Consider the following 11,369-nt stretch of genomic DNA (forward strand, 5'->3'; position numbering starts at 1 on the left):
AGTTTTGCAATCCCACTAGGCTTAAAGGGAGCCAATCCCAGAAGCAGAGAAAAGGGACCTGGCAACCATCAAGAAGAAGAGCCAGAAGCAGAGCATGTCCTTTGGATCCAGGATCACTGCTGAGAACCTCCTAGACCAAGGAGACAGAGCTGTAACACTGGAGACAGCTGTAGATGACAGGAAGTGGCAGCAGAGAAATGGCAGCGGGAGGAACTAGGAGACCGGCATGAGATGGCACAGTTGGCTTCCGGGCCCACAAAGCGAGGTGGCTACAGTGCGCATGCCAAGCCATGGAGCAAGAGAGCTGAGCACCTTCTGGCAGGAGTTTTCCTGGCAAAATGAGGTACATTCAGGCACTTCCCGAAGGAGTTAAACAGCTTTTAACACTTGCCATAGCAGGGCAGAGGCCAAGCCGAGGGGCTGAGGGGCCAAGAGCTGAGAGAGGCCTGCCTGTGGGCACAGCCAGGAAGTTGCTCTGACCAAAGAACTGTACCTTGAGTTGTTCCTGATCCTGAAATGTAGCCTGTTGCTTTCAAATAAATCTCATGTCTGTGAGCATAGTTTGTGAGTTCTGTGTGGCTGCTGCAATGAATTATCAAACCCAGCAGAGACGTAGAGAGCACTGTTGCAGTGTGATGGATCGCTTTTCTGTGACCTTTCTACCTATGGTCTTGTAATTCCCACCCAAGTGATTGGGCAGGGCTGTGTGGTAGGGTAATTGTGGCCCACTAAGGGGATTGGTCAGTTTTGCCATCCTGCTGTTCTTGAAATTAGCCACCTCAGAGGCAGGAAGCAGAGGATCCTCTTATCTAGTGGTATAAAGAGAACTAAACGTTTGATGGAAATGAGTATTGGGCATTATAGATCACAGACAGCTTGTAACTTCACTTTCAGGCAATACTTGATATGCTAAAAGCTGAACTGGGATTTACCCTAGGGAAACATAGATTTTGAATGCAGTAGTCCTGCATGTAGAGTATTGGGGTCTTAGGTCCAAAACCTGAGCCCTACCTGGAATCTTTTGGAGCCAGGAGATTTGCATTTGAAAAGACATGCGGACCCACCCAGAACTTCGGGAGAGCATATTTGCGTTTGAAAGAAAGACGTGCAGAGGAAAAAAGATGACCAATTTGCTTTTTGAATTTCAAGCAAGCGGTTTGCCCTTGGGTACATCAAGGCAGGAAAAGTCAGTGCCCTTCAGAAGAATCCCCTTCTAAGACAAGAAGTTAAAGGGAACCAGTTAGTAGACAGCCTGGTATGCTGGCTTGATGTACAGCAGTGAACAGATGGGCTGAGTTTGGACATGTTCCATTGGCACCTCTTGACCTGGCCCACGGAGGCTAGGGATGACAGACAGAGAAGGGGCTGGCTGATCTGAAGTGCAGGGAGCTGTGTAGACTCCTGAGCCTACAGGTGGCACCTGTTGACCTAGCCCATTGGGGGTAGGAATGAGAGAAAGAGAGAAGGGGTTAGCTGGCCTAATAGCAGGGAAGTATGTGGAATCCCAAGCCTACAGCTGGTGTCCATTAACCTAGCCCTTGGGGAATAGGGATGAGGTGACCAGACCCAGACCGAATGAAGAGAGAGAGAGATGTTTCACACTGTGAGTTGGTGTAGATTGCTGCAATTTGATGGCTTGCTCTGGATTGGAGTTTGCTTGTGGATGCAGATGTATAAAGATCTAACAGGAACAGAAGATTCTTCAGATCGAGGAACATGTTTGTCTCCTCAGAGTACTGGTTTGGTAGGGATGAGCAATTTAAACACTGTCCCCACCGAATAGCTTCTTCTTTTCTCTCTTCCTGGTGGGTCTGGGTAAGAGAGGGTAGGGAAAGATGCTGATAGGATTATATAATTCACTTGTGAATATTGATTGTTAACAGGGTTAATTTGTGACTGTAAAATCTGTAATTGTAGAACCTGTAAGTGGGAAAGAGTGGACTAAGGGGGAGGCACTGCTGGACTGGAATACAGTGGCCAAACCTAAAGTCAGTTAAAGATTTTGCGATGCTGATACCTCAAGAGAGGCTCAGAGCAAGGAAATAATCATCTCTCAGTTAAATTTTATCAGAGGCCAGAAAGGGTAAAGGTGAGATGACATTTGGAGAACCTAACCAAGTCAGATGGAGACCTACAGCAGACCTGAATTGCTGATAACCTGAGTAACCTCACCCAGAGAACTCTACACCCTACGGAAGGATTAATTGTTAATGACTGGTTTGGACTGGTAAAATGATTGGAAGGAGAATGTTACCCTCCAAGTATGAAAGGACCAATGGCTAGAAGAACCAGGGGGTGGCCTGCAGTGCAGTGAATTAGTTAATATGGCCCTTCAAGCCATGGACTTTGTATTCCCATAAAATGATTGGGTGGGACTATGCAAATAAGTTGCTTGTGGCTCACCAAGGGGATTGGACAGCTTGCAAATAATGCAAATAAAAGTGCATGGAGCCTTGTGGGGATGGGACCATGCAAATAAGGAGTATGGAACCCTAATGAGGGAACTGGCCAGTTTTGCCACCCTGCTAGGCTTAAAGGGAGCTGTCATGGATTGAATCGTGTCCCCCCAAAATATCTGTTAACTTGGCTAGAACATGATTCTCAGTATTGTGTGATTTTCCACCATTTTGTCATCTGATGTGATTTTCCTATGTGTTGTAAATCCTATCTCCACGATGTTAATGAAGTGGGATTATCCGCAGTTATGTAAATGAGGCAGGACTCAATCTACAAGATTAGGTTGTGTCTTAAGCCAATCTTTTTTTGAGATATAAAAGAAAGAAGCAAGCAGAGAGACATGGGGATTTCATCCCACCAAGAAAGTAGTGCCAGAAGAAGAATGTATCCTTTGAACCAGGGGTCCCTGCACTGAGAAGCTCCTAGTCCAGAGGATGATTGATGACAAGGACCTTCCTCCAGAGCCAACAGAGAGAGAAAGCCTTCCTCTGGAGCTGACACCCTGAATTTGGACTTCCAGCCTCCTAGACTGTGAGAAAATAAGCTTCTGTTTGTTGAGGCCATCCACTTGTGATATTTCTGTTATAGCAGCACTAGATAACTAAGACAGGATTAAATCCCAGAAGCAGAAAAAGGGGACTTCACTACCATGAAGAAGCAGAGGAGCCAGGAACAGTGTGCATCCTTTGGACCTGGGGTCCCTTTGCAAAGAACCTCCTAGTCCCAGGAGACAGAGAGAGCTGTAACACCAGAGATGGCTGTAGATGATAAGAAGTGGTGGCAGAGAAATGACAGCAGCAGGAACCAAGACAGACCAGTATAAGACAGCACAGTGAGCTTCCTGGCCCCTAGAATGAGGCAGCTGTCGTGGGTGTGCTGACCCATGGAACGAGAAGGCTAAGCACCTTTGGGCAGGAGGCTTCCTGGCAGAGTGGGTTGCCTTTGGGCACTTATCGGAGGAGCACCCGAGAAGGCCAGAGGCCAGATTGAGAGGCCAAAGGGTTGATGGGCTGAGAGCTGAGAGAAAGGCCTGCCTGCAGGCACAACTGAGAAGCTGTTCTGACTGAAGAACTGTATCCTGAGTTGTTCCCAATCCTGAATTGTAACCTTTTACTTCCTTAAAAAACTCCATGACTGTGAGTATGGTTTGTGAGTTCTGTGTGGCCATTGCAGTGAATTATTGAACCCAGCTGAGTAGAGAGTGCTGTGGGAAGGACAGCTGGTGTCAGACTTGGTAAAAAGGTTGGAGGGTGGAGGTATGTTTGACCTCCACCTTAATAGGAGTCAGCCTTTGGCTTGACTGAATGATCTTGATTCTCTCTCCTCCCCATTGTGAAGTTAGACGAGGTCTGTTGCCACTGTATTGTTTTTACAGCTGGGCTCTGTACATATTTTAACTCATTTAATCTGTAAAACAATATTAAAAACAAGCCAAACCCATTGCCGTCGAGTTGATTCTGACTCATAGTGACCCTATAGGACAGAGTAGAGCTGCCCCATAGGGTTTCTAAGGAGCGGCTGGTGTATTTGAATGCTGACCTTTTTGGTTAACAGCTGAACTTGTAACCACTTTGCCACTAGGGCCCCCAAAACACTGTTAGGAAGTAGGTATTGTCAGCTGTGCCCATTTTACTGAATAAGGTTCAAAGAATACAGCTGTTAATCTGAAATTCAGTTTCAGATCTGGGCAACACCCAAGCCGATGATGATATAAAGCCATAGGGGTCTTGGTGTTTGGGGTGTATAATACATGGCCATGAGCAAATGAGGTCCTAAATCATTAAATAAATACTAATAGCCCACCCCTGAGTGGGTGCTTGGTGTGCATTTGTGCTGATTCAGTAATCTCTGGAGTAATCCCATAATAGAGGTAATGTCGTCATGCCCATTTTTTGTAATCTAGTAATAACTGGCGTGAACAAAGGATTGTTTCTTTAATCTGTGAAAGGCCACGTATCATACCTTTGACTTGGTCTCTAATAGCTATGTGATCTTGAGCAAGTTTATTAATTTTTCTCTGCCTCAGTATCTAGTCTTTAAAATAGGGATAATAAAGTTTCTCTGTCATAGGGTTGCTACAATTATAATTGCCCAGAGTGAATCTGTAGGTGACTTCCTTAATGTTTGTAGTGTGAACAGTTCCACACTCTCATCCCCCCAAAGGATCACCAAGGGAAACAACCATGTATCAGTAGACTCAACTTTGTAGAACTCTGAAAAGCAGTTGGAGCATTGCAACAACTAAGTGAATGCTGAATCAAGAAAAAGACTATTTTTAAATGGTAGGAAAGCTGTGGTTTTATACTCTCTGCAGCCCTCACCTTTCTTGGCCCGGCAGCAGCAGCAGTAGATGGTGGTTTGTACTCTGAGAGAGGGGGACTGATACCTGATTCTGGAGTGAGCAGAGCAGACTTTACTAGAGGATAGTTGTGTGTGTTCTGATCTGTCTTGGGGCCTCCTGAAAGACTGAAGGCAGGGTGTTCCTCTTGGTTTTACCTGCCTCAGGGTAGTGGTGGTAGGGGGCAATGACTGAAGGCACATATAGCCATCTGGGGCTAAACAGTGTGGTTGAAGCATACAATTAATGCCTAAAGGCTGAAGGAGAACCCAGAGTGAGAGTTCCATGCAAAAATTAGCCCTTTCAAAAGTCCCCTGTGTAAGAAGATACTAAGAAAGCCACACATATGCTCAGGGGAAAAGATATGAGCCAAAAACACCAAAGAAGACCTACACTTTCACCTTGGGCAGATCCCTAAGTATACTTTAAACCAGCCTAAATGTTGAGAGAGGGGCCGGCACAGAGCCAATTTGGAAAGAAAAGGAGAGGTCCCCTTCCCACTGGAGTACAAGAAAACTACTTTTGAAGCACTGGGTTGACATGGGCTGGGGAACAGAATCCCTTGATTACCACACAAATCTAGCAGGCAGTCATTGCAAAAATATTTAGGGGAGGTCTGTGAGCAAATGGAATACTACAACCTTCAAAATTAAAAAAAACTCAAAACCTGGGGAAGGGTAAGAGTCTGAGTTCTAGAGCCAACACATTCCCAGTTTCAACAAAAAAATCACAAGGAGCACAAAGAAATATGCAATGATGATCCATTTCAGAGAACAAAATGAAACAATCCCTGTGGAAGCCTGGATAAGATGGATAGACTATAAGACTTCAAACGACAGCATTAAAAATGCACAAACAACTAAAGGAAAACACAAAGAACTAAAAGAAATCAGGAAATCAATACAGGAACAAAGTGAGAATATCAATAAGAGATAGACGCTGTGAAAGGAACCAAACAGAATTACTGAAGCTGAAAAACACAATAACTGAAATGAAAAATTCACTGAAGAGGCTCAACAGGAGATTTGAGCTGGCAGAAGAAGGAATCCGTGATCTAGAAAAGATTATTGAAATTACTGAGTCCAGAAGCAAAAAGAAAAAAGTGAACAGAGTCTAAATGGCTTGTGGAACACTACCAACAAACACATTATGGGAGTCCCAGAAGGGAGAGAGAGAGAAAAAAAAGGGACAGAGAGTATTTGAAGAAATAATGGCAGAAAATGTCCCAAATTTGACAAAAGACATGAATTTACACATCTAAGAAGGCCAACAAACTTCAGGTAGGCTAAACCCAAAGAGATCCACATTGAGATGTGTTGTAATCAAGTTCTTTGTTATGGGTTGAACTGCATCCACCAAAAATGTGTACTGTAAACCCTAACCTGGAAGCCTATGGTTATAATCCCATTTGGAATTGGGTTGTCTTTGTTGTTAATGAGGCAGGATAAGTGTACAGTGTATCTTGAGTCAATCTGATTTGCAATATAAAGAGATTTAATGCAAACTAGCAAGCAGAGATGGGGAAAGAGAGATGCCAAGCCACATCAAGATTGCCCAGGAGCAGAAGCTCAAAGAGACAAGGACCTTTCTCCAGAGCCAACGGAAAGAGAAAGCCTTGCTCTAGAGCTGGAACCCTGAATTCAGACTTCTAACCTCCTAAACTGTGAGAAAATAAATTTGTTTGTTAAAGCCACCATTTTATATATTTCTGTTATAGCAGCAATAGATAACTAAGACAGAATTTGGTACTGGAAGAATAGGGTGCTGCTCTAACAGATACCTAAAATGTGGAACAGTTTTGAAACTGGGTAATGGGTAGAGCTGGAAGAGTCTTAAGGTACCTAATAATAAAAGCCTAGATTGCCTTGAAGAGACTGTTGGTAGAATTATGGACATCAAGGGCCATTCAGAGGAAGGCTTTGAAGGAAGTGAGGAGAGATACAGAGAAAGTCTCTATCAGAGAATACAAATGGCACCAGCAACAGAATGTTGCAAGAAATACAGATGTTAAAGGTGCTCCTGGTAAGGCTTTAAAAGAAAATAGTGAACATGTAATTAGACCAGGGAAGAAGGATGTTGCTTTTTATACGGTGGCAAAGAACTTGTCTGAATTATGTTCAAATGTTTGATGGAAGGTAGAACTTGAAGTCATCAACTTGGATACTTAGCTGAGTAGATTTCTAAGCAAGGCCTTAAAGGGGTTACGTGCTTTCTCCTTGCCTCTTAAAAAAAAAAAAAAAATTTTTTTTTTTTTTTGTCTCTTAGACAGTAGAATATGAGAGGAAAGTGATGGACTTAAATATGAATGGTGAAAAATGGAAACAAAAGTTAAAGATTTTGAAAATTCTTTTGTGTAGACTGAGGACATGTATCCTAGAATTTTCACCAAGGAGGTGGCTACACAACTTTTGTTAAAGAGATTAAGCCTGTAACTGATGGATCTAAGCAACTACCACAGCAGAAAACCCATCAGCTTAGACTGCAGGGAACAGAGAAAGAGCCAAAGGAAAGAATGCTGTCTGCTTCTTGGAATCGTACAGGCAGGAAATTGGCCAAAGCAGCTACATCTGTTGTCTTCCGAGAAAAGAAAAGGACTACCCTTGGAGCAACTTGGAGCTCAGCAGAACTGTCGGAAGGAATACAGGGAAGGAGGGCCTTCTCGGTTCCAAAGGCTGGGGCCACAGTCTCCTGCATCTCAAAGAGTAGGGCCACAGCCTTAAAGGTTTCAAAGAGTCGAATGTTTGTCAACTCGGTTTCAGAGTGTGGGGCTACCTCTCATGAATGCCAGTGGGATGGGGCCACTGCCCAAAGCTGAAGGGGTGGTGCTGCCATACCCAGGGGCAGAAGAATGGTGTCTGCCGGGGCCAAAGAGGTGGGATCACACCGCAGATGGACTAGGAGAATGGGGCCACCCAAAGCCGAGGGAGCAGAGTTGCTGTCCCAGTAGGCATGGAAGGTGGAGCTGAAGCCCAGGGCCCAGGGGCTTCCACCCAGCATCCAGAGGGCTTGGCCAACACCCAGAGTCTGGAAGGTGGGGCCGTAGCCCATATGGTCTCAAGAGATCAGAGAATTATTTTCAAGCCTTGAGAGCGAATGTTGCCTGGGACTTGGGGACAGGGAAGCCAACACACGCATGACACTTGTGCTCCTTTGTTTGTGACCCAAGAGTCTCATGTCTTCCAGCATTCATGAAGGAGCATTTGTCATTAGGGCAGTATCAGAGCACACCTTGCTAATTCCTGCAGGCAGGAGTTACTCCTTCTTCCTGTTTTCAGTGACCTGTGACTATTTCTCTTTTATATATATTGTGTTTGTCTTACTCCTTCTAGATTGTGAAGTCCCTGAGAGAAAATTGTCCGTGGCTAGGTTTGTTGTTTTTAATCCCACACAGCATCACCTGGCCTACTCTTGTCTAACGGGCAATAGGGAATGTTCTTTGGAACAGAGACTCAGAGAGGCCTGTGGTTTTCTCATGGCACAGAACAGCTTTAAACAGTCATGAATACTTTTGTTTCAATTTCCTAACTCTTAATTCAATGGTGTTTCCTCTTACCTCCATGCTTATATCCCATTACCTTCAGAAATGAAACATGGGATGAAAAGTTGCTGCTGAATGTTGGACGGTGGGTATCTGACCTCAAGCAGTAAAAAAAGAAGCTGAAGAATTTCCATTTAGCCTGTGGATCCCAGACTACTCCCCAGAGAACTTCTCAAATGTTAATATCCCCCCAGGGGATCTTGTTGAAAAGCAGACTCAGGCTCAGGAAGTCTAGTGCTGCCAAGATCTTTCATAATCTGGCCTGCCTGGACACCTTTCCTGTCCTCTCTCCCTGCCTCCCACCTACTACCACACAGAAAGCCAGTGCTCCCACCAAACTGCTTGGGCAGTCCCCAGCTCACAGCCTTCCTGCAGTCAGTGTCTCCCTCTATTCCACAAGACCAACTCCCACCTTGCCTCACTGATGAAGGGCGGAGCCTTCTCTCTCACCAGCCTTGCCTCTCCGTCTGCCCCCATTCTCAAAGCAGCAGGCACAAAGCTTTGCTGCATACCTCCCGCTGGCTGGCATGATGGCAGTGGCTGCATTTAATTTTTGTGAGAGGGACGCATCTTGCTCTGCGCAGAGCCCAAAAACCAGGTGCTGTCGAGTCGATTCTGACTCATAGTGACCCTATAGAGCGTTTGATAAATGTTTGTGGGTTTGAACTCAGTAAGTGTAATTGCCCAGTTGGGTAATCAAAAAGATGGTCTTTTGTAGCCTTGGTGAAGGTCAAGTGAGAATATAACGAATCAGGTATTGTTTGCCGGTCAGTGTTTGATAACAGGAAAATTTAGCCCAAACTTAAAAAGTTAATATATAATAAATGATCCACTGAGTTAGAATTATTTTTTTTAATTAAAAGTATGAAAAGGTTGTGGCATATTCTTTTAGAATACTCAAAGTAGCCCAGGGGACATGAACCCTTAAGAAAATCTGAGAAAGATAAATGTTTGCAAAGCCATGCCAGAATTCTAATCAATTTCAGAAACTTTCAGAGCAAAGAATAGTATCCAAACATAATCAATGCAAAATGCACTTAAAAAGTGATTTAATGGGATTCCATAAGTCAGCTCGGGACTAAGCCCTGCTTAGGTTCTTACCTTCTTCTGACGAAGAATGACCAGGAGAGGCTCAGAGATTCCACACGAACAACGGTTTATTAGGGACGGAGTAAAAGGCTCATGAGGGAGAGGGGTTTCCACCTACAGTAGCCTCTAGTCTCTCACTGGACAAAGGATTCCCTAGGGCTTATGAAAATTTTTGGGTGTGGGGGCGAAGGAATTGTATTTATTCATTAGATGGGTGGAGATTTCCAGGAGAAGGGGAGGGATTACAAAAATCAAATTCACGCGCAGTTAGGATTCAAGATGGACTTCCTTGCAGAGGTTGCTGGAACCAAGGTGGAGTCTGTCACAAAGGCTGCCGGGAGGCCAAACAGGACTTATTCTGGGATGCTGTGCATGTGTGATGCCTCTGGATCTTGGTTTGAGCCCTGGCGACGGGTCCCTGTTCATGTTTGTCTCATGTGGAAGGTCATTCGTAGTCCACGTTAATCTTTACTGCGCATGCTCTGCACCTGGTGAAGCCTTGAAAAATAACTCAGGAGGATTGTCAGTAATTTATAGCTGGTCAAGCACACCGGGCTTTGAAATGTAGCCCCTTATCTTGTCTAAGCACCTACTTTGTTAATCGCAAGTAGTTCTTGGGTGCCAACAGTAAAAGTTATATGGGGGTCTGTATTAGGTTTAGATTTAATTATAGCTGGTTGAGCACACAGGGCCTTGAAATGTATCCCTTATTTAATTCAGCCAGGTCGATCTCTTCCCTGTCTCACATAGAGCTCAAGCAAACCGATGGCCTTGCAGCCTTGCCTTTGAGGGTGACCTCTCCGAGGGATCTGCCTGCCTGTGTGTCTGGGAATTGATGACTAATGAGGTCAGCATGCTGATTCTTATGACCTGTCCTGTTCACAGACTTTTTCACGTACTAGAAATGGGAATTTTTCACATTATCTTGTTTAACTTTTCTTGGGGAGTGGAACGCCAGTCTTAGAAATTTGGGGGCTTTTCGTGAGTTTAGTACAGAGTTTTTGGTTCAGTAAGTATTTATTGAGTTTAATAGGAAGGGAAGAAGCTTGGTGAGAAAGGGCACTAAAGAGCAGCCATGCCTAAAAGCCTAAAGTTGAATTTTCTCTACCCAGACCTTCCTCAAGCAGGTGAAAGAGCCACTCCAGAGTTTGGAATCAGCAGCTCTGCAGCTACCAGAAGATATTTTGTTTTTGCATTGTCGGGTGTACAGTGGATGGTGTTAAGTAAAGCAGTCCACATCCAGAATATCAACAATGACTCTGAACTTTTTGGTGGAGCTTTTGCATTCCCACTTTGAGTTCGTTCTAGGGAAAGGAATTTCTTCTTGATCAGGACTTAGCTTAAACAGAAGACTCAACCATATTTCCATTTTTCCCAAACCCAACAGGTGTATTTAGACTTAAGCAGAGGGAAGTCAGCGTGGGTGAGACGCTATGAGAGTCGCTGGGGAAACATAGTCAAGACATGGTCTCCATAGTGTCTAGGGGATGGGGAGGAGGTGGAGGTGAAAGACAAGGAAGGAATTTATAATCTGATGTGAAACGTATAATAAGTATAGGGGGAACCTTGGCCCAGAAAAAAATAAAGAAGCAGAGGAATGCACCAGGCAGGACCTAGCAAAATTGACATATGGAATGAGCTATCCAAGTTAGATTACTTGGGCTAAGTTAACCACTAGAGAGAGTTAACCCTACATATACTCCTGGCCAATCCATGGAAAGGAAACCACAAAGAAGTAATGATAAATGAAACGGCACTCTCATACTGGCAGTGGGAAAGCATTGGGGTAACTGTTTTTAAGAATTATTTGGCAATGCCTACCTTTAACAAGCCAGTTCACTAAGAATCGACCCTCTGAATATAGCCTGAAAAGTTCACCAAAAAAATGGTTACCTCTGGAGGCAGGGGTAGTCTGGCTGTGAAGGGCAGTCACCAGGAAATACCTCT

At 44.4% G+C, this 11,369-nt stretch overlaps 1 protein-coding gene across 4 annotated transcripts in view; it reads left to right on the top strand.

The window, feature by feature from the left end:
* Positions 1 to 11,044, top strand: part of PTPN18 (protein tyrosine phosphatase non-receptor type 18) — a 49,391-nt gene extending 38,347 nt beyond the window's left edge. For 2 of the 4 annotated variants that reach the window (XR_010322345.1, XR_010322350.1), the window contains exon 16: positions 20 to 5,991. The gene's annotated coding sequence lies outside the window, so the exon portion shown is untranslated. Of the gene's footprint in view, positions 1 to 2; positions 5,992 to 10,172; positions 10,270 to 10,534 lie in introns of those variants that run through there. The other 2 variants (XR_010322346.1, XR_010322348.1) reach the window with 2 other exon arrangements.
* The last annotated feature ends 325 nt before the right edge of the window (positions 11,045 to 11,369 follow it).

Source organism: Loxodonta africana, chromosome 6, assembly GCF_030014295.1.
Source record: "Loxodonta africana isolate mLoxAfr1 chromosome 6, mLoxAfr1.hap2, whole genome shotgun sequence".
Taxonomy (NCBI): Eukaryota; Metazoa; Chordata; class Mammalia; order Proboscidea; family Elephantidae; genus Loxodonta; species Loxodonta africana.